The 24,975-nt window shown below is 39.1% G+C and overlaps 1 protein-coding gene across 9 annotated transcripts in view; it reads right to left on the bottom strand.

The window, feature by feature from the left end:
- The window catches only part of Bnc2 (basonuclin zinc finger protein 2), a 403,030-nt gene that overhangs the window by 209,794 nt on the left and 168,261 nt on the right, over window positions 1-24,975 (bottom strand). The window lies entirely within an intron of this gene.

The raw sequence follows: 24,975 nt of genomic DNA, 5'->3' as shown, positions 1-24,975 counted from the left end.
ACAGCAGCTTCCAGGTAGAGAGGAAGAAAAAAACCACATGCACAAAATGATGCCTGAGGCAACCCAGAGTGTCGTGTGCCTTCTGAACAGATAGGGAGTCAAAGATCCACAATGATGTGATCCGGTGGGTTGTTTAAACACTGCAGCATAGGTAAGAAAAATATTTTTCAAAGATCCTTACAGTGTTAAATATATCTACCCATTCATCTTCTGTGCTGTCAGGCAGATGTGAGATTAGGTATATTTCTAATTTGTTGATCCATTTTTTGTTAATAGTTTCAACCAGTAAGGGAAAAATAAAAAACAGAAGAGAAATGAAATGAATGACTTTCAGAAGCCAATCATCTTAGGCTTCCGGCTACAAGCAAAATCAGACTTACTTTACATTTCTCTTTACTTCTCTGACACACTCTAAATCTAGCCTGACTTAACAGTTATTTCAAATGATTCATATTGCAAAGATTTTTGTCAGTGAACTGAAGAAAACATTACAGGATGTGGGCTTCTTACTCTCCACCAGTCCCTTGGCCTAGACGCTACACAGAACTCCCAGCTCTGACTGATCATGCCTGGGAGCTCATTAGGCTGTTCCTCACGTTAAATTACAGAAAAGTGTGATGTATTTATAATACAGCTTGCGATGCTATAAAATGGCTCATCAATCTGTTTTATTCATGGAAAGTCCACATAAGGCCACTAGTCTGTTACTGGCAATAAACCTTGGGTGCATCTTCAAAAGGCCTGCATATTAGATGGTGATTTATGTCTCTGTCCAAGAAATCAAACATGATACTAACAAGACAAGGGATAACGCGACTGACACTTTCAGAAGCAATGTGATTTTAGTAGTAAATCAGGTGGGTATAGCACATGCAGGGAGGAGAGGAAGACAGACGATTAGCATGTATATATTAAAGGAAAAGCAAGGTGTTAAAAATAGCCGTCCTAAGTACTCAGATCTTAAACCTTTCCCAATCTGTTCTCTGCACCATATTTCTTACATGGTAGCTCATGAAAAGGAGAGTCACTTAGCTCCCATTTTATAACCAGAATGTTCTTATTCAAAAACAATGACACATCCTAAGTCAAGCCCCTTAATTCTGTTTAATAAATATTTGTCTAGCTGTTCTGAACCTGTAAATTATAAGGCATTTCTAACTAGAAGCAAAGATCTGACAAAGAAAATGAACACTATTTAGAATGAACATAAGAGGCCAAAATGATTAACTGAATCTTAGTATCCTGTTTTTTTTTCCTAACAGCCTTTTAAAAGAACTTTTTATTTTATTTTTTTTTAAATCTTAAGAGTCTTAAAACCCAATACAGTAATTCAATTTCTCATCTCTTAAAAAGAAGTTTAAAACTGACTCTAAAGCAAATTATCTTTTTAACCCATGCATTACTGGGTCTGTTTGTTTGCTTTGTAGGTTATTAAAAAATCATTTCAACTGTTTTAATGTGAAAACGTGCATGTAAGTAATAAATGTTCTCCAACACGAGCTCTAGACGCTTCACATGAACTTGCCATTTGCATCTTCAACTGGCCACCTTTAAAACATTCTCTTCAAGGGAAGATTAATGGTGAATTACACAAGCTCAACGTATCGCCACATGCCCTGAGTTTGTCTGCAGTCTTCTAGCTGGGAAGCATCCAGATCGTCTTTGAAGGAAAACTTCCTAAGGCTGCAACACAGGCACTGTCACACTGCTCATCCCCAACCATGCCTCATGTTCTCCTTTGGACACATTGAAGGGATTGGGGGAATTTCTTCATGGACAGCCCACGCCTGCAGTAGGTGTGCACGAAGCAACATTCTTAAAAGCCAGGGGAGAAAGGCACCCTTCTTTTGATTTAATGAAGTTAAGCACTCAACTTCATTAAGAAGGAACTATACAATTTTCCATGGTACTCAAGAGCAAGCACTAGGAGGACACAAATTCCAGATGCACAAAACCCCAAAGAGGGTTGGCCGTGTCTCCCAAGAGTCCTGTTGTAGCCTCTTCTCGGTGGCTCACAGGTTTACAGTCAGGTGGGCTTCATATTGTTCATATTTACCAATGTAAACATGAATTCAAAAATCACACTAGTTTGTTCAGCTTAAAAAAATACTTAAATTTGCAAAAGAAGTAGAAAATGTTTAAATGCTGCAAAATGATTTCGAGTTCTGCAGAGTTTACAATGAGAAAGCGAACAGTGAAATCGCACAGACTGAAGGACCTGCGTAGCTTAACTTCTAACACCTTTAAGGAAGAACTCCAGATCAATTCAGCTGGAGGAGCAGCTGCTCTCCTCTCATCTCACCTGTCTCTAAGGCATTGGAACTGAGAAAGAAGAGGCAAGTGGCCAAAGCCATACATGTAAGAGGCCGCACACTAAGATTCCTCTTTTTATATGTGCAGAAAGAAAACAGACTGTTTTCTTGTCTCCTCAGACACAAAACACATGCACACACCTGCATGCATGCACACACGCATACAGTAGACAGACCTCCAGGATATCACATAGATGAGAGAGAGAGAGAGAGAGAGAGATTCCTTCTGTGCATTTTGAGACACACACAAATACACACACTCACTCCAAGCTTCTTTCCTCCCGTGTTCTGTCACAGGCAGCACGGTGTGTGTGTGTGGGGGGGGGGGTGTTGGTGGGGAGGGAAGAACAGACAGAAGCAGTTTCAGCAGGCATCTGTTTCTCCCTGTGCCTGAGAAGTGGACACTGGCATCTCCTGCCCGGGCTTTTCCTGTGGGGTTCATCTAGTCAGCAGGGTGGGGAATAGTTGTCCGCACCATACCAAGGTCAGCCCGCTAGGTCTGACAGTCTCTGTCTCCATACAAAGAAAAGAATCAATACTTTCGGACTACGGCTGTGCCCTCAGTGTAAAACAACAAACATGCCGCGCCTGACATGTTTCTGGGTGATTTGTGGCAGACCCTCTCCTCTGATCTGTGTCCAGGAGCTGCTGTGTTCCTGCTCGGTGCTTTGCACTCCCCCACCCCATTCTGCGGCCCCCTCCTGCCTGGCCCAGCTCTGTGATGTCTAATGCTTTACTCAGGTACAGAGGCGGGCGGGCGTTCTACCCTACAGCTACTTGTCACTCAATAAATCACACCTAGGAGCTCAGTCTGCACAGAGTGATCTGGGCTTTCACAAAGGATCAGAGGGACAAAGTACTGGCGAGATACTGTAATTATAACAAAAATAAAACATTCAGGGAGCGTGACAAAGGCTCGGGCTCTGAGGCCTAAAAAAATGTCACTAGGGGTTGTGGCTTCCGTCCTGTTTCTGGGTTACAGTCTTAATGTACCCCCTCCATTTATTTTTGTTGATCTTTTATGTTGTTCCAACTACAGCTAGAGCATAACATAAGCGCTATTAATGAGCCCTTGGAAACAAACAGTGCTCACCCCGGGGTTTAAACTCAATGTAAGCGAAACAAAAAAGCAGAGGCCCTTTCCTAAGAAGCGCCTGTATCTTTATTTTGTCCTTACCTAAAATTGTGTATAGAGCCCCAATCCTCATCAAATGGCCCAAAATGTGAACACAGTACAACTAGTAATTACAATCTGAACTATCTGAGCATCCAGGAAATGAGTTAGCTTTCACAAAACACGCTCATTTTGTCCACATTAACTTGGAAATGCCTTTTATAAAATTTTAACATATATCATACGCTGCCCAATTTGCTTCTGAATAATTTCATACTGATCCCTTGCTTTTACCACTACCCCCAGACCTATTTGCCCGAGTCTGAACCATTAGCCAGGGAAGATGAGAAGGTTTTGGACAGTTTCTTCTGTTCTAAATATTTTAAACACGGCCGTCTGAGTTATTCCAGCAATTTCAGTCACATCAGACACCTCTTAATGCAGAAAAAATGATGTTCCATGATGGAGGTCTCACACACGTCTCCACTGTAACTGTTGCTGATGAAAATAAAAGTGAGTTAGAATATCTCTACACTTCCTTCCTAGTCAATCAATGCCTGACAGCACAAGCTCCTTCAGCTATGTACTTCAGCGATGATGGATCAATAACTGTGGTTTAACAACAGGGAGCCACCAATCATTATACGGATGATTAAAAGGGGTCTCACTCACACACACCTCTGCAGACAGAGTAGGCCATGGGATCAGAATACTCGCCACATATGCGCCACACTACAGGCATCCACATAAAGGAGAGGACAATGGAGGCTGGAGAATCATTAGGATACAGATAAAGGAAATACAGACTATTTCATGATTACATCTGTTTTTAGCCCATGCTATCACAGACGCCTTAATTCCCCAAATTTACCACAATGAAGGCTATGTGTGAGTATCACTCAAGAGTCTGAACGTACCACGTACACTTACACCATTAATACGCACACGTGTCCATACACACAGCTACTCAACAGAAACAACTGCTGTAAGGATGAGAAGGCTGGGGAGGGAATGCGCAAGGAGCAGGAGCGAATGCGTAGCCAAGGAAAGCCGATCACCCACCCATACAAGGCATGGACAGTGGTGGAAGACGGGCCAATGCTGGAGACGGCTGCAGACTTTCCGTCTCACCCAGTGCCCCAGTGGAACTGCTCAGCATTCTGGGCGTGGGGAGGCACAAAAGTAACAAGGTCGCCAGTTCCAGGGGCACACACAAAATGGCGCTCTCCAGAGGCTGATGCTGAAGGACAGCAAGCTCTTGTGACCCTCCTGCCTCATGAGGCTCAGTCTCAAAATCAAGTTTTGAGTAGATGGAGTGCTAGCTCTCCAAGAGCACTCTCCTGACATATGTGCGGTCTTTGGTTTAATCCCTACTACAATACAACATAATCATGAGTCTGCAAGGCTCAGATCGGATCTGCATATAATGAAAAAGACAGACAAAATCATGTTGAAAATAGAATTTAAAGGAAATAGGCCAGCAAGGTGGTGGTGGCACATGCCTTTAATCCTAGCATTCTGAAGGAAGAGGCAGGAAGATCTCTGTGAGTTTGAGGTCAGCCTAATCTACAGAGCAAGCTCTAGAACAGGATCCAAAGCTATATAGAGAAACTCTGCCCTGAAAAACCAAAAACACATGAATAAATGAGTGAATGAATGAATGAATGAATGAATGAGCAAGCAAGCTGATGGAACCCCCTGTAACCCTTTCAGGCTTATTGAAACTGGTTACACAAAAATGTGCACAGAATTAATGTCAACAATTTGATGAGTCGGACATTTGTATATGTACGCATTACCATCTATCTCTACAATGAAGGCCATAAACACATCTTTGACCATTTCCTTTGAGGGCTTTTCGACTTCTGCTTTGTTTTGTATTAAGAATAGTTGCTGTGGGATCTATCTACTGCCACAACAAATTTTTAGCATACTTAGTAATTCAAGTGTAGGTATCATGTTGAACAGCATATCTCTAGGACTTATTCACTTACAGATGGAAGTTTATAACCACTGAGTAACAATTTTTCATAACAGGATTAGCTTCACTTTGAATGCAGAAATAAATAAGGAAACAGCAGCTTAGTTGCCACTTGAAGTGGAAGAAGTGGACAGGAACTAGAGGAAAGGAGGAGTTCAGGAGGACTTCCTGGACCATTCAGCATCAGAGGCTAGAACATGGATGATGATACCACTAACAGGTAGCAGAGGTTTTCTAGAGGGTAAGAGCAGACACTGAAGTCTTTAGCTGCTGCCCACTTGCACCCCCGGTTCCCAAATGGATAAACTGAAATAGATGAACTTACAAACACAGAGTCATATAGAAAAGTCTAGGCTGGAGAAATCTGGGTAGTAATCAGAAAATTAAAAGGAAAGTTGAACTAACAGGAATGCATATAATCACTGACAGTATTCAGGGGGAAACAAATGCTGTAACATGACAAATTAGAAAAGCGCTGAGATAAGATAACGAGATATCAGAAAAATCTAAAGATTTCAAAAATTAATAAAAGTGGTTAAAGAACACTAAATGTCACAGAGGCATAAGTAAAAAAAAAAATGCCTGAGATGAGGTCAGCTCTTCACAGCCACTCTGGAGAGGAGCAGAAACAAGCTAGACAGAAAGGCTAAGGCAGGAGTAAGATAAGAAGCGGGTGCTATCTAGAGACATACCCCAAATTTAAAGGGAGTTCTGAATGACAAGGAGAAGGAGCTGTCAGACAGGGATGGGGCATAAGCTGGGCATTTATTAACTGAATCTGAACTCGAAAAAGACTTGTCTTATTTTTTAAAAACTTAGTTTTCCAAGTGATGCAACAACATACAGTCCCTGAAGATGATAGGAAGTTATTCATAATACCGCAAAATATGAAACATAAATATATAAGGGGTATATCACATCTTCCCCATAGTATCATAAGCCATGCTGTAAACATTATCACCTAAATCATACATAACTTGGAGACGACAATGGCTATATTGTTTTGCTTATCTTTTAGAAGCTGGTGTTAGAAGTGCTTTTTCTAAACTGATTGTTCCAAAACTGGCATGTTTAACAGATGTAGTAATACATTTTAAACAAACGAACATCCTAAGGAGGAAAAACAGAGGCTCAATAATAGAATTCCTACAAGATCAGGGTGACATCCACAGCCCCCATGGATGGGGACTGCAGTGGATGAGCATCACCTGCACTGTGACGTCCACTGTGGTGCTGAGTAATCCTCTGAAGCAGTACTACATGTGCAGAAAGGACAGAAACAGCCATTGTTCAACTCTTCACTACTGATTTTCAGAATGTGTGCTCTCAAGTACATTGGCAGTAATTTCAAAGAACAGAAAAAAGAAAAGCAGCCATAAGGCGGGAGAGAAAGCAAAAAGAAGGGGAAAATATCAAACAGGTCATATATTTTAGTCAATTTTCCTAAATGTCACTGCAAAACAAATCCACCTCAGTTTATTCTGCCTGGAACTAAAGCACACACATTAGCTTAGCCAAGAGCTCTTGGCTAAATGTTTGGTTTGGTTTGGTTTTCTTTTTTTAACCACGAATAGCTCCCATATTGTTCACGATGTCACCTTTTGGATTCCATGTCCCTCCCCCATGAAATAGGCTAAGCCACAATTAGAGGGAATGGTTCCAATGTCAAATTCTTAGCAATTCCTTTATCCTTCTAAATTCTGGGAAAGATCAGAGGTCTTATAAGCATGTGCCCAACCCTTTTCCTCCCGGGCATCAATAAACAACTTAGTATGTCTCTTAAGGAAAGGCTGCATTTTAACACAGCCAATCCGCTGAACAACCCAGAACAGACACTCGCACTAACCGATACCCATGTCAGCACTCTCTTAACCCTTTCATCCCTCCCACTCTTGTCTTTTCCTTTCTCCTACACTTTTTCTCCCTGTAAGTGCTTAACAATGGCTGAGAAGGGCATAACCCACTGACCTGACACTATCTCAAGAAAAGATACTACGGTAACAGTTTACATAGTCTTAAAATAATCAACTAGGGTCACAAACTAGATGAAGCCGATATATAAACTATTGGTAATTGAAGTTGTCTTCTTAGAATGAACAGGGTTCAGTTAAGAGGTAGAGTAGAATACAGATGGAGTTACAGGAAACACTCAGCACACAGTGGTTAAATGGCTGATTAGGAAGGACCAAAGACAGGCAGCACTCAGGTAAGTATACTTACTTAATACAAAGGGTCCTAACAGTACTCCTGACTCTACTTGGAAACAGATACCTTTTCTTTGTGTCCTTTTGAGGTACAAGGCCATTGCATTGATAGCCAGCCAGGTGATTCCTCAAGTTCACCTAGCCTCTACCTTGTTCCTATGTGTAAGGTCTTGTAAATTGTTTCTTCCCTCTGCTGGAAGATTCCAGAAGCTTGCTCCATATAGAGCTCACTCCACCATTTTATTAAGTCTCTGCTCATATGCTATTTCTTCAGATTTGACAACATTCTTCATTCTGACATTATCTGGGAATCTCGGGATCTCTCTCTTCCTCCCTCCCTTCCTCCTTCCCTCCCTCTGTGTGTGTGTGTCCTCATCCCCCAGTTTAAAAATTATTTTTCATTTTCTTCCACACCCATGTTATATTTCACATCAATTCTGCCCACTGATTATCCACTAAAATATCCTACAGGACAGGACTTCAACATGTTCTGAACGGTACTCTCAGCAACCATACAGGTGCCTGAAATCTGTACATTTCATTAATAGTATGTTCAATTGATGTTTATTGAGTGAATGACCAAAGTCTATGCTTGGAAATAACTTCATAAATCTACCTTCTCATCTCCATTAAGTTCAGCCATCCAGGAAGCCATCGCCACTGCAACTCCCCAGCTTCCAAGCATCAAGGACCAGCTCAAAAGCACTTGCTGTCTACCCTTCCTGCACATGCAAGCATCAATGCTTTCTTACCTGTGTTCCCCTCATTCCTCACTCAGAGAATTACAGTTAACACTCGCTAACCTTCGGTGAAGAGTGAGCCTCCTGCTTCACAGGACACGTACATCTCCTAGTGTAGTATAGACTGCATTTGGCTTCCAGAAATAAAGCCACACTTTATGTACAAAATGTTAAAGAGAAAGGAAAACATGACTACAACTGAGTACCAACAAAAAGTACCAGGCAACATCACTGCTATCCAAGATTCAATCACAAATACACAAAGATGCAAATGCCACCATTCTCATTTTAAAAGCATTAAAGAGGCTCCGGTGACTCACCTTCCCAAAGTCACATGCTACAACTGAGTGAGGCTACAGCCTATAGCTTTCTCTCTCTGCTCCTAGGGAGGAGGAAAAAGGCAAGCCTAGTGTGTTCCTGTGTCACCAGAGGAGCAGCAGATACAGCACTCACTTAAACAGGAAATCTTGGGTAAACCACATAACCTTTCTCAGAACAGCGTCCTCATTTATACAGCTGTTGGTACCGTCCACCATGCCTCAATATCAAATTCATTGGCAGACGTCAACTTCAGCATTATATGAAAGAGTGATTTAGCAAATTAGATAGTTCTAAGGTAGTTCCTCAGAAATGAGATCATGTGGGGTCATATAAGAGACACTTCTAATGCCCTTTACCTCACAAGCCCAGGAACCTCGTAAGCTCGATGTCAGCAGCTCACAGCCTCCCATATGCAGGGATTCCCTCAGCCACAGTCGTAATGCATTCCTATTGCTCTGCAGACTACTACTAAAGCAGCCATTAATTCTGGTCATCTCATTTTCTTGCCTGTTTTTAAATTTTGTGCATGTGATTATATAGCATGTCAAAGAGTCTCTAAATTTAAAAAACAAAACCATTAATAAAAAAATTTTATAATGTTTTAAATGTCTTTGTAGGTGTCTTAAGAAAATTCTAAATATCTACTACATAATTAAATATTAGCTGAGGGTTTCTTGAAACTTAAATATTCAATGAATAAAAGCAATTTAAAGTTAATCTGAACTCCTTAGCTTCAAAGACAAACAGCAGAGACGTGTCTACATTTTTGAGTGTACAGCAAACCACATTAACAATCATCTTCAAACCGCCAGTTATTTGAAACAGCTGCAATATGTTTCCCTGGAAAATAGACTGGGATTTAGAGCCTTACAAGGTGAGAGTTATTCACTTAACCATTACAAAGGAAGGTTCTCTTGAGCCATTAAACTCCCACCAGTTCCCTTTCAGAGGCAAAACACCCACACAGTAGTCTGTGAGTATATTCTGGGTACTCAACACGGGCATTCTGGTACCCTAAGGGTTGATATTAAGCATTAAGATGTTTTCAAGCATATGATACAAAAACAATAGACAAAACAACCCTATAAAGTGAACAAGAGACCAAGGCCAAATTTTATTTTATGTTAATCAGCCACATTTTCAATAGTTTTTTCTATAGCGCAGACTTTTTAAGGAAGTCTGAAGTACAATGAGGCATGGCCAGAGATAACTGGGCAGATGTCACCTGACCCTGAGAGAAAATGTCTACCTTAAAACAGAGCATGGAAACATTTGATGGCATAACACTGGGAAGAACTGTTTGCTTCCTCAAACACCTTTCTTAGTGAGGTTAGTTTAAAAAACACTAAGCAAGAACTTTTGATGTCACCACAGCTCCCAATCAGTATCCCAAACCCAAGGGTTATAAAGAAGCAAAGCCATGAACAGCCCTCAGGGCGCTCGCAGTCTATGCTAGTTAAATCCTCCCTGATCATTTAAGCCCTTTCATTATAGAATGCAGTAGTTCCATCAACAATATCCTCTGCACAGAAATGCCATCCACTGAAACCATCCCTGTCATAACAGCGGCCCAACCTAAGACAAGATGATTTCTGTGTAAGGTGACTCAGTCAATGGCTTGGGACTTTTCATTTTAAATAAATTATTTCACTAAATGATCTCATGTTCTTGGCATCAATATTCTAGTTCTTATTATATGTATCTACTATAATTTACACTCAGGTGACTTTCTATGTTATTAAACACGCAAACAACAACAAAACAACAGCATTTCAATGATCCTCAAAATGAGGGATACTGTCCTTAAGTAATCACATTCAAATTCTGAATTAAAGAAAAAGTTGTGAAAATTTTATCTTACCTACTTTCTATAAAAAACTTGAAAAGACACTCATAGAAAACAAATTTTCCAAACAAATCTTGGCACTGATAGGCAATTTCCTGCTGAAATAAATGTACCATTAGACCTACAGAAACTTGCCTAGAGTCTACCTATCAAGTCTATATACATTAAATGAAGAGTCTAAAATGAGAAGACATTCCTCCAGCAAGAAAAGGTCTGACTCTGATTAATGCTTTGATTTTCCTGAGTCTGGCTGCAAAAGAAGTACCACAAGGAAGGGGCAGAGTCAGGACTTGTGAAATGAGTGCTCCCCGTCAGCGGGGCACTGGAAGGGAAGTGCTCCATGGCACTCACCTACACATATTGCAAATCCCTGTGGTAAGCTTAGCTGGCATCTGCCCCCTGTGGATGATCACTTGCCTGCTAATTCCCTCCAATGCCACCCTTTTGCACAGTCGTGATTCCTACCAGCCCCTCTCGCCAAAACTTTAAGAGAATTGCAATACCCAGTAGAGTTCCACTACACCTGATAAAATGCTGGTCCCTGGGTTCACAATTAAACCAAGATTCAGTCTCTGCCATTTGTAGGACTGGGATGGAGGAGGGAACTGAAGAGTATTGAGCTTTGTAGGAAGTAACTAAACCTTGAAGATTTCTCTATGGTTAAAACAAAAACAAGACTTCTATAAATTGCCTGGATAGTGATTTGGTCTGATGCTAGACATAGGGTTTACCAAAAGAAAGCCTTAAAAATTGCTGAAAAAAATGGGGAAACATTTGGGGGGGGGGAACATATATCAATCAGTGACCATGTAAAGAAAGATAGTTTGTTGTCTTCAAGTAACATGATAGCAAACAAGCCTCATTGTAAACTTGACCCCATCATTACCATGATAAAGAAGCATGAAGAAAACAACCATTTCTTTTTTTTTTTTTTTTTTTGACTGGGTCTATTTCTGAGCCTAAGATTGACTGGAGGCAAATTATTTTCCTTTTCTTCATTTGTAAATTGAAATGAGTGACTCAGCATATGAACACATTGCTGGTTACTGAACCCAGGCCACAGGCTCACCAAGCATGTACAGTGAACTATATTCTTACTCCAGCATGTTTGGCTCTTTCCCCACACCCTATCCCCTGGAGCTGAGGACTGCCCAAGGCCTTGCACCCCTTGAGCTGGGAAGCACTCCACCACAGAATTAACTCCCCAACCCCAGTACATTTTGTTCTATTCTCCCTTCCTTCCATTCACTTACTGCTGGTCCTCACATATCTACTCAGCAAGTGACATACATCATACATGTGAAGAAACTGTACTGTGTACTGGAGGGATGTAAAAGAACTCAGGGCCATGAATCAAGATAGTATCTATCACAACCATGGAGAAGAATAAGAATTAAGTCCATGTAGTGGCACATGCCTTTAATCCTGGCACTTGAAAGACAAAAGCAGGTGGATCTCTGGAGTTTGAGGTCAGTTTGGACTACAGAGCAAATTCCAGAACAGCCATTGTTATACACAGAAACCCTGTCACAGACTAGTGGTGATTTAGGTTGCAAGGGAGCTTTCTAAAGAGAGAAAAGTACTTGCGCATGAGCAAAGTGTAGTTGCCATACTATCTTGGAAATGGCCTGCTCACACATTAAATAAATGTTATGTTTCACCAGCAATTATGACTTGGCGACATTTTCTGTGCACTGGTATGTCCCATGGATTGCCACAAGGTGCTGCCTTGATACTACACAGACTCTGTTCTAAACCTAAGGATTTCTTCAATTAGGAAAGTGCTTTAGAAATGACTGGAATGGCCGGGCGGTGGTGGCACACGCCTTTAATCCCACCACTCGGGAGGCAGAGGCAGGCGGATCTCTGTGAGTTCAAGACCAGCCTGGTCTACAGAGCTAGTTCCAGGACAGGCTCCAAAGCCACAGAGAAACCCTGTCTCGAAAAACCAAAATAAATAAATAAATAAATAAAATAAAAAAAGAAAAAGAAATGATTGGAATGACCACAAGATAGATGTGTAACTTCTTTGGTTACAAAGTCTTTATTCTCATCATCAGAACACATTTTACTTTCTAAATCACATAGTCTTACTTCTTTGTTGTAAATAAAAATTTTCAAATTTTCTTTACTCATAATTAGGCATTAGTTTTATTAAAATAATAAGACAAAAACCATCTAAAATATAAACTCCTATCTGCTGAACTCATCATAGGAAATCTTCAGAAACTGAAAAATTACAAATCACTGTACTTAGTTTCTAGAAACAATTACAATAAGAACAGTTCCAGAACAATTACAATAAGGTCATGAGAATTTTAATATACTTCCTCACAAAATAAGTCTTTCCTATGAAGTTCTACCTTCTATTGTATTTTCCTGCAGAACCATATTTTTCCCAGGGGCACCTCTATCTGGTTTTGGTCTCATCTTCAATTGTTCTTTCTTCACTCTATTAATTTTGACATTCCCTTGATCTCTGTCATCTTTGCTGCAAACGTTTTCTCCTATAATGCTATATAGATCTTTTATTTTGCTTCCTCTATCATGACCCTTTCTGCAAGAGGCATGGGACATTAAAGACACTGAGTATGATTAATTAAAACAATTTAAAAAATAAACAGAAAAAGGTTACTACTAACCAATGTGTTCCATTACCTCAATGCTACAAAACAAGTAACAGTTCAGTTGGAAGTTACTTTGACAACTAACTAAAAACATCTTTCAATAAAACCCACAGATCAGCTTCCACTGCTGAGACTGGGCTGACTCTGTGCTCGACCACTCAGCACTGAGCACTCATCCAGCTAGTCCAGGACATTTGCTTCATTTCAAACATTGTATCTAAAAACAGCAAGTTTATCTGTTTTTCTATAGGTATAAAATACGATTAACAATCATCTATACAGGATCAGAGACAGTTTTGAGGTACTAGAACCTTTTAAAAAAATTTGTCTTGCTTTGAGTAAGTTATATCTGTTTCACTTCAATAAAAATTAGTATTATTAACATGAATGCTTGCTTGACTGGTATTTTTGTCTTTTGATTTTTTTTCTGCTTTACAGTTACAAGTCATATATCCCAGTTCAAATGTTTGTGAACTAGTGCTAATGTGGTATTTTACTCAAAAAAAAAAAAAAGGCAAGAAGGAACACTAAAGGGTTCCAATCAAAAAAATACTAGCTGGCCATACATCCATAGTCTCAGCATTCAGGAGGCAGAGGCAGGAGCATTACAGTTAGAAGCAAACCTGGCCTACATATGAGGTCTTGTCTCGAAAACAAGCAAATAAAGATCTAAACACTAATTTCAGAGGGATACCTTGCACACACGCACAATTCAAAGACTCAGTGTACATGAAATAATACTGTTGCTAGTATCTGTTTTGGTGGTTCACCCAGGAAAGATAATAAGATACACCATCTACCTTATTCTGGGTGTGTTTTGTTTTTTGGGTTTTGTCACTTTGCAGACCTAACAGGTCTACTGTACACAAGAAAAAAAAAAACACAAACCCCTTGTTGGGCCTATACTGTAAAAAAGTAAGATATAGAAAGCCAACATCTGAAGCACTATTCCTGGACAAGACAACAAAAGCTATGGTTAACGGAAAATTAAAAGTGGAACTCTCTACCGCTTACTAAATGCTATAATTTGAAGAAGTAATCCTCAACAGCCCATGGAAGTTAATTTCCAATCATAAGAAAATGAAATTCATATGGCCAGATAGCACTTTCAACTTCTTATTGATATGACTATATTCAATGAGACAGTCTTTTACAACATTAATAGAACAAGAAAATTGGTAAACCCAAACATCTATCAAACTCTCAGTACGAAAAGAAGAAACAACTATGGAAAGTTCACTTCAAGCTTACAAAGAAAGCAAGCAGTATGGTACTCTTCCCTAGTACACTATGAGCAGGGTGCCACACATAACAGCAGAATATACAGATAAACACTAATATGCATTTGCTCTCAAGGGGAGGAGCTTCCAGGGGAGCTTGCTTGTTCTCTACTGCCACAGAAATCCCACATGTATTCAAACACTGTACTAAAACATATCTATCCTTTGTGCAAATTGTTCTTTGGTTTGCCTATTTGCACGGTGATCCCAAGCAAAGATCAACATTTGTCACATGCATTCAACATGCACAGACAAGTGCCAGGCACAACGGTCAGTGCTGAGACAACACAGATGAACAGGACTGCATATGACCTTTCGTAGATCACAGGACAGTTCATCAGAGCTGCTTAACCTCATTTCGTATGGAAGAAATGCCTTGGAAATGTCAGCTTAGTTTAACACAGCCTTCTACTGGCAGCCCCTGGCAGTCAAAGCTCAGCCTGTTCCTTCAGTACCCTTTGACTTCTAGATACCCTGTGACCTGGGATGAAGAGACATCAAGGCCAGCCTGGGACCACAGTCTGTCCTGTTACACGATCCTTACTTTCTCCACCAAACAATGAGGTTGCTGCCCTGACCCCAAGTGATCTCAGGGTCTTCTGGCACATATGTAAATGAGAGAAGCAAACATATTTAAGAACCATAGTGTGTGTTTTAAGTAATTTTAAACCCATCTAAGCTACAATTATTTCAGTGACTTGGACCTGAAATCACATCTTGAAACATTATTGTAGCCATTATTGTGGAATTCACTTTCTGATTTTGATATATTGAGTTCTTTTCTTGCCTCTTCTTACCCATAGATGTATAATTTGGGTTTGCTGTATTCTTTCAAACGAAGAATTGGCAGGGTGGTTGCTGTTACTTAGGATAAGTATGTAATCTCTTTGACTTTCTCTTGTTGGGCAAACTGCCCAGTGAATATCAATTTTTTTAGAGCTACAAATATGGTTTTAATAGATTCACAGATTTTAAGTTATTATAATTCAGAGCACGTCTCTCCCAGGGTGAGCAAATAATTCATAACAATCCATGGAGATGCAAAGGAGATGACAATTGATCAATCTGTATGTGAGTACATTGACAGAGTTACTGCTCCTCTTTTCTCTACAAACCCTCCCCCCAACACTCATACAATTTTCACATGGAAAGAAATGCCTGTCTATGGGAGTTAAATTAGTCATAATACCCACTTTGGGGACTGAAGAACACTTACTGTAAATCAGCCACTCAGAAACCACACTTGACATATTTTGGTCATAATATAACTGTAAGTTGCATAATATTGTATGTATTGATTGGCTCTTGAGATTATAATGGAAAGCAACTGCCATACATTGAAAGTGACCAACCACAGGTAGAAAAATTGTTCCTGAAGATCCCACAAACAGAATCATTTTCCTTATAATCTAAATGTCCTTGTCCTTTACAGAGTATATTCTAACACACAGCTGAAGCTGTACTTTTACCCTAAAACCCCTTAAATCTCAAGTTGTCACCTCTCTCAGATGCAGAGAAAGTTCTAGCAGAGTAAATTGAATTTCTTCTTTAATGAGGCAGTGATGTGTCTTCTGAATCAGAGAAGGAAAAAAATCAGAAAAAAAAAACCTCACTAAGTAACAATTCCCAGATTGAGTGAGGAAATTAAAGCAGCTATAAAAGCAAAATAAAATCTGCCTTTCTGATATTTCTCTATTCAGTTCCTTTGTCTTTAAAAATAAAGAAATTGGACAAATTTTAATATGTAAGATGTTATCTACATGTTTGATCTGCAATGTGTGTCTTCTCCCTTCCTAAATGAAGGAGAACATGCTTGCCTCTGTTCCCTTAAAGTCTCTCTGCTATAGTAACATACAATTCTTTATAAACAAGGACAGCCAGAAACCAATCATGTAGCGCACAGGAAGAAAGCTAAGTCAGTTCCTGTACTTGTAAAAAGTAAAAGCTGTTAAGAGACTTCAGCTGCATTTCCAAGTGGATAGTGGGGACTTGGAAGGCGTTTCGCTGCCTCTGCTTGAGCCATAGTAATGGCTACCCTTATAATCTGGGTACCATGAGTCTACGGTAAGATATTTGAGTATAATAAAAACACATGTAGTAACTGTGTAGCTCAGCTGCTTCTGTAAGAAGTTGGTTTCTACAGCAGATGCTTTTGTCCAACAAGTAAGAAATTGCACACACTGTCTCAGTTCCACTGGGGACTTTTAGTTTCTCCTTACACTCTTTTCTACTCCAACTCTTTCTCAACTTATCATGTGTCGTGATGCAATCAAAGCTTTAATTATACCTACCGAGATTCCAGTGACCATCTGGAAAACTACAGAAAGGTTCGTATGGCATGAACTTGCTAAATAATTCTTCTTTTAAGGAAAAATAAAAGAAAAAAATACTAAGAGTAGCTGAATAAGTAATAACATCCTGCTATTCCAAAATCAAAGACTTCGGAATGTAATTGGGATAATATCTATGGAGATTTTATACTTCTGTATGGATAAGGTAATGAATTTGTGTCCAAATCATGACTACAAGAGCTGCCAGACATTGCTGTGAGAAATACAAACAGTCCTTTCAGATAGCAAAGTGGTGCCTAAAAGCACAGCTGAATTTAGCCATGAAGAATACTACAGAACCTATGGACGTAGAACAGTAAATATTTCAGAGTTCTTCTCACTTTCTAGAACAAAGTGAAAGCAACACAGAAGCTTCCCTTAGCTTTCAATTTTCTCCATTTCACTCCCTGTTACAGACACATTAACCAAGGTTGTCAGTTATAGCTAACTAGCCACCTTACCTTCAACTTGGCCATGTACTTATGATTCCAGACATCACAAGTATGGGGTGCTCAGAGGGCATGGTAATTAACAGACAATGAGAAGCACTGGGTAAACATTTTTCCACTTTGTGTTCTGAGAGACATATTTATTATGTACCTCGGAAAGCCTTTTTGAGAATAAGCACCAATCAGAAGTAGTAGTGATCATCTCAACACTCATCTTCACATCGTTTTTCCAATATGTCATTTCTTCTCCGGCTTCTTTCTCTAAACAAAGACCCTTCACAGAAGTTAATGTCATGATCTGCCTCAGGGGAACACAGATTAAGCAAACTTTCAATATGAGTGGATAAAATAGTATCCAACTGCATACAAATGAAGGGAAAGATGAGACAATGACAAACCTACAGTAAAGAGCAGCAAATGAGGGTGAGAAATGACAAAGACACAGGAAGGCTAGCTTTTCAATCCAGATATAGGAAACTTACGGGGAAGACACACATCAGGGAAACTCAAGGTGCTTGCTAATGTAGCCTTAACCACATACCTGTTTTTGCCTTTGCCAACAGACAGCACTTTGGCTGATTTACAGATCTCAGGATTTCTCATGGGCTCAGTCACCTGTATCACTCTCTGGTAGGAACATGACATACAGCTCTACGCTGTTTTCTCACGGTGATTGGAACCCTCCCTCCTATCAGATGCTAGAAGTTGGCTCTAGTCAGTAGGTTAAGACAGCAGTTGGCCCACAATTAAGTCACCTCTTCAACAGAGGATGCTCTGTTACACCACATGCCTGGGCTCCATTCAGAAGACACCCTGATTCCAATACTTCTTTGATACACAGTATCTAGAAAGGCCTCTAGAAAACATACACAAACCCCAGGGAATATATTTGCATAGTTTAACAATGACTTACAACCTAAGCTCTATAACCAAGAAATTAATAGTGAAAATAATGAACATATACTGTGAAATCTTCTTTGCTACTTTATTATTATTATTAATTAAACTCTTAGCAAATCATTCCTGGGTGAATGGTCTTAAGTTTTTTCTTTTTGATTACTGATTCCCAAAACCATAGATACACACTGCTAAGACATGGGGGTATTGCTATGGCATGATAATCGCTATTCAAATAGTGAAACCTGAGACACACATAAAAACGAGGTCAAACTATCCAAATAACACTTCCAAACATTTGATTTTAAAATGTTTATTACCAATATCGGTCCATAAAGAAGTCTATACTCCAAGATTAAAGAGAACAAAATCATAATTGAGAGTGCATCAAATCAACTGCCCTATGCACAATCCTAAAAAGACTGTTTCAGATTAATCTGCTCTTGAGTTTAAGTAGGAGCATGAATTCAATCGCCAAGCTCTATTCATAAAAGATTCTAGAAGAAGAAATTACTTAAGACTTTCTTTTTCTTTGCAACTTATTTGTAAAACGATTAGACAACATTGTCAGAAAAGATTAAGCGTAAAACGACAGTTAGGGAGACCGAGAGCGAGGTCAGGAACATACAGGTCTTTACTTTCCCCGAAGCAAAGTGTTCACCTCATAACATAAAGAAATCAGCTAGCAGAGTCAGGCAGCAGGTAGGGATAGGACCCAGAAACAAGACACTAAGCAAAAGTGTGAATCAAATACTAAATATCAACACAAACCATTGCACATTGCCAAGATTCCTTCTTGCATTTTTAAAAGTGTTTATATTCTGCCCCTTTGCTTTATTCGTTTTCATAAAAAAAGATAAGGAATGGTTTTCGCTTATGTAAAGAATAGACTTTTGTGACTAATAGTTATAAACAAAACTCCTTTGCACATCAAAGAAAAACAGCCTTTTGTTTGTTCAAGAAATTCCTAATTGGGTTCATTTATAAGTAAAACTTTCTTTTCATTTGGGACCCAAGAGCATAACACAGTGTAGCTGAAGACAGCAGGTAGCTCTTATAATGAACTTTGCACAATTTTGAGAAAATAATATCTGAAGGCAATTTGTTCTTCCGGGGTCAGTAGATTATGTATTCAGAAGAATGATAACCTCTGGGGACATTTTGAGATTTTAAAATAAAAGAAAGAAAACCAGACATACACAAAGGAGGGGGAGGGAATCCGGTTAATTAAAATTTCCAGTTCTATATATACAAATCCGTCAAGAAAGACCTGCAGGATCAGACCTGCTCGAGGAAAAGTATACCATCATCCCATTAATTGTATTCTTACTTCATAATGCCAACCAGCCAGGTTTATACAGAAGAGATTAAATAACAAGATAATCTCACAAACAATGCTCATTTCACCAGTGTACCAAATAGATTTGATTTATATCGCTGGCTGTTTTTTAATTAATTTATGCACCCACGTGCTTTAATTTACACAGACAGACACCTACAGTGAGGTAGAGATAGACATTTAGTTAATGTCTTGACCTTTGAGCTGGGTTCATGTTTAGTCTTCTTCATGTTGTTAGTCACTCAAAAATGAAGAAACTCTTAAGGCCCTGCATTAGAGCTAAGCATGAAGAAAGGAAATGTTTTACCAAGTTCAGGATCTATTACCCCCATCAACATACGTGTTTAATTTCAGTTTGTGTAACTTCACCAAAACTTTCAAGCACAAAGTTCTGAAAATCCTACCTCTCCCCATCTCTTTGAAGCTCGTTTCATAATCTGCATCAATTTTAAAGCCCTGTCCTTGTTTTGATATAGCTTCTACTGACAGAGCAAAAGGAAAGGATACACATTTAAAAACATGATGTTTGCTAATATTAAGGGGCTGGATAAAAGTTTTAGACTGTACTCCTAGATACTCATTTATAAAGCAAAGATCACCAGTCAGCACTTAGAATCCCACTAAGGAAAATCCACAGGTAGGGGAAAACTGGATTCATCTTAATTAGCTGAAACAGATTAACAAAACACCATCTCAGAATCAGACCCACTCAAAGTAGACCATCAGTGATATCATAGAAAGGACTTTTCACACTTCAAAACTTTACAAACCACAGTGTAATAGAGGACCCTGGTTTCGGGATTATTTTAATTCAGTCATTTTACAACGTCTATGGATAGCTTCAGTGTGGGGATGAGAATGTCTGTTTACTTATTTAGTCAGGCAAGAAAAGGCTTTTCTCCTCTTTGTTATAAAACTTTTATTTATATATGTGATCAATGTTTATTTGTAAAACCTCAATACAATAACAGATGTCAGCTACATTACATGTTTTTGATTATAAACTCCTAGAGGGCAGAGACCCTATCTGTATAGCTCACATTTTATAGGATGGAAACACAGAACCATACCCAAAAAGACACTTAAAGATGTTTTTTTAAATAATAACAATGATTTCAAGAGAATTTAGTCTGTTTCTGTGCTCCAAGAAACTCTACTGGCACTCCACTCAACAATAAAAAAAGACTTTTACGTTCCCAGCCAATTTCTTTCTTCGCATATCTGCAAATAACACTGTTCTTTCGAAACACGGATCACTTGGACTATTTCTATTTGATAATGTTTAAGAGGTAGCTTTTGAACAACATTAAGTGACACTAGAAAGGCAGAAGAAAAGTAAAAAGCCAGACCCAAACATTATATGCCTTAGCAGTACCTTGACACATCTCACAGGTCCTCACGGAAAACCCGCTGATGCTGCTACTGCAGCCCTAAACACGAAACCTGCCGCTGCCACGTTCAGGTGTACCTGGTATCTGTGTTCTTTATGTTCTTCTGGATCTTACAGGCCATGGGGCAAATTAGTTAAGTAACATATTTTTGAAATATAGGGCAGCATCATTTAATATTTTAATCTCTACAGGTATAAAAACAAGCAGATGATATCATCTAGGCTCTGACACACCAACAGTGAAGAATGCAGATGATTTGGGGGCAGTCCTTTAAAGTTTCTCAGCCAGTTTCTAAGTCTTCAAGAGGAAGATACTGAGTTTTATAATTCATATAATTTTCACTTGTAAAATTTTAAATCATAAGGAAAGTTATTGAGTCTTAAAAAAATCCAACATACAACTTGAGGTTTCCTTTCCTTTTACAAGAAATAGGAAGGCTTGTATGTTCTTAAAGTATTCATTGTGACTAACTCCAACCAAATATTCAAATGGAAGATCAGTAGTAAATCTTATAGCTATACAAAGCATGGGCGTACACTGTGATATATTTGTTAAAACCCATGTACATGCTCATTCAAAATACATAATTCTCTAATCAAGGCAAGCACTAAAACCTTCCAACTTTTCTTTCTTACCTCCTTTTCATGTAAAACTGCTATGAAATGGCTTAAGAAATTACACAAATTAAACATAGTATCTCTCTCAGCTTTTCTAATATTAATAGTAGCAGTAACCAACATAAACAGCTTATGTTAAATCCCTCACCTGAAATCCAGACAGCCTCCCATTGAAACACTTACATAAAGAGAGATGAACACAAACTTTATTTCATTCATATTATATCTGAAATATTAAAACTCATCCTATACAAATCCATGACTTTAAGGTTATCTAAGCAGGAAGTGAATGCAACAACAACAAGAGAAAAATGAAAAAGAAAAAAAACTGAAAATATGTAAAATCACCTAATTTATATCTTGCCAAAATTTAAAAGTGTGGGGGAGGGAAAACCTTAAAGTCATTCAAAAATTTTCTGTCTTTACTAACAAATTTCAATTGCTGAATACACTATCATTTTCTTGTTTCTGAAAATCAGATACACAGAAAATAATAAGCAAAACATAGTAAATGAAAACCATTATCTTATTCAAAATTTTTTGTCTATTTTGAATTCCTATGGTAGAAAGATAAGTTAAAAATTATTTTAAGATACATAATATTTAAATAGTCAAGTTGCATATGTTTTTCAGGAATCTTTTCCCTAATTCTTAGCTGTTTGGTGACCAGGTGAACATATTTATAGCATAATAATAGATTGACTTTTACTGTGCACCATATTAAAAACCATACTGACAATATCTCCCCATCAATCCTTCCAGAAATGCTAGGCCAACACCAAAGAATTAAAATGTTCCTATTCCATTGCATCAACTAAAATTAAATCCAGAGATAAAAACACACAGAGGCCAGATCCTACCAGTTACTCTGGTGGATTTTAAATGAGTTTGAAGTCAAGGGTTTCTACATGAATATCCTCCTGCATGAAAGAATAAAAACATTCACCTGAGCTACTAAGTTCTGACTAACACTGACCGGTAGGTAAGTTTTACTCACAAGCAGGAGGAGGGGATAGCTCAATTAGCATCCTGTATTCCTTTCTTAAGCTTCTTTATCAAATTCATTCACAATTTAAAACTCACCAACAGTCATACAAGTGTATATCTTTATATATTTTTTCAAATCAAGCAATTGTGGACACAAGTCTTTACAGTAGCAGCACAGAAGCTGTGTGGACGAAATGGAATCGTAGATGGCGTCTCCGCAAAGTGGAAAATGAGAGCAAGATGTAGGAAGCAAACATAAAAGGGCAAGGGTGGAAAGTGAAAATACAGGCACGGGAAGATGGAGAAAGCACAGAGGAGACGACTGGGCAGAAAGAAGGGCTAACAGGCAACCAAGAGACGTAGGCGCAGAGTGAGATAAAATGTTTGCAGTGAATGGCTCGTGTCCAAAGCTTGTCAGAGCTCAAGCCCAGCGCCTGCATCTTGTTTTCTGACAGCAAATGCTTCTCCTTTTTTTTTCTCTTTTTTTTTCCCCCTTCAAAAATGGTTTCTGTACCTAGGAAGTCTCATTTTACTTTTCAATTTCTATCTTAGTTTGAGACAAAGGTTCAATTTTTGAGTTTTGTTCATGTGTATAACAATAACCTTTATTCTAGAAATGTACTTTGTAGCCTGCATACCATTGCTCAGTTCAGTGCACAAAACCTCAGAGCTGCTCAGACCTTCCAAAAGCAGACAGTCTTTCCCCTCTAAAGAAGTCGGGGTTGCCTGGTTCTCCAGGGCCTGAGAATCACATGTGAAATCGGTGCCATGTGATCCCTGATCTAATCTGAGCTATGCAGCTATCTCTACAGGAGGGAGAACCGTGCATCTAGGTCCTGGTCAGGAACTCCTGCCACTCCACCTTCACCGCTGCCTTGCTTTCTGTTCACACGCCTACTGTCCTCACTGGCTGTGCACACCCACGCTCCACACCATACTTCTCAGAAGCGGAAAACCTGGTGGTATTCTCGTTACTGTCCAGTCTGCTGCCCCTTGGAGTGCACTTTACTACACTTAGGGAGAAAAAAAAAACCCTTTCATATAAAAATTCATTAAGTAATATACCACTTTTGCTCTATTGATCCTACAAACTGTAACTCTGTGAAGTGGCTCAATACCGTGTCATCACGGCACAGCGACTTGTTTCATTTACAGTATCTGTTTCACTTCTACTCATGAGCTAATATAATTCAATTTTTTTTTAACTGCACACAGGCTGCTAGACACATGTGCATGGCAAATGGAATCTGAACTTAGCTTAACAGCCTCATTTATTCCTGATGGTTTAAATTATTTCATCACAATTAATGACACCCCCTCAGCTTCCTGTGCAGCACTGCCAGATGTTCAGAGACCACAAAGCCACTCTCTTCTTTGACGGCTGGTGACAAGTCGTCCTCTGAAGGACATTCCCTAGGTGCACAGCCGGATGACACCTCCATTGCTTAGCACCTCTCTGCCTCCCAGGGTAACTATGATGAGGAAAAAGCAGGAAGTCATGAGAAACCAGCAAATGCATTAGTTAGGGCGAATTCTGCAAAGGCTCTCCACTTGGAGAACTTAGCTGCGGCTGGAGTCCCTAATCTCGCTGTTTAGAATAGACCTCTGCCTCCACCTACGCCACACGGGCATCCGCCCAGGGCATGGAGAGTCTGCGGTGGCAGGGCTCCCAGGGGAATGCAAACAATCATAGTATGGACTTGCCACAGAGACCTTTCTCGCTTTTGGTAATTTTATTCTGAGAAGTGTCTTGTTTTTATGAGTGGGCAATTTGAAATTACTGTTTCTATCATGATTCATATACATTTTGATAACTCTTTCTCAGCAGCGTCACCCCATTTACTTAGACTTAGTAGGGTTTTGTCATTGTTCTTGTTTTCCCAGGGGCTACTGGGTTTTTGTTTTCAGGTTTGTCTGTTACTATCACTTCACCACTTTTGTCCAAAGGACATATTGAAAAACAAATTTCCCATCCCCTGCTCTGACTATGGTAACAGGCAGACACAATCGTTTTCATTCTTACCACTTTTAATAATCACAATAAAAAAATCTTAGTCTACAAATCAGAAATATTCATTAAATTTTTCATTTGAATTTCATGTAAAACAAAAATTCTTATAAAAATAGAAATCACAGGTAGCTAGGAAGGTGGCAGAAATAAACATACACTTTTACAATAAGAATTCAATACACGGCTCTGATTTGGAAAACATTTCCATAAACTAGAGAACATGTGGCAGACATTTTATGGATTATTTTTTAAATGTTTAAAAAAATACCCTGATCTTATTCAGGGAATAAGGGGCCTTTTCGTTTGCCAAAAAGTGTAATAGGAAAACAGAAAGGCCACCTGTGTCAGCCCACCCTATAGCATGAACATGAGCTATAAGGGCATTTTAGAAAATATTTTCAAACTGAGATGAGAAAAAAAATCAGTATCAATACAGATTCTAAACAGATGCAAAAGACTTCTGTGCATGTTAGTAATTCTGTGTGTGGCCTCTCCAAACAAGCTAATTCCACATGCCTCCCCAACTCAG

This window comes from Alexandromys fortis, unplaced genomic scaffold, assembly GCF_014885135.2.
Source record: "Alexandromys fortis isolate MF-2015 unplaced genomic scaffold, M_Fortis_MF-2015_v1.1 scaffold_64, whole genome shotgun sequence".
In the NCBI taxonomy this organism is placed as follows: Eukaryota; Metazoa; Chordata; class Mammalia; order Rodentia; family Cricetidae; genus Alexandromys; species Alexandromys fortis.
This window is presented reverse-complemented; position numbering and strand designations above follow the sequence as displayed.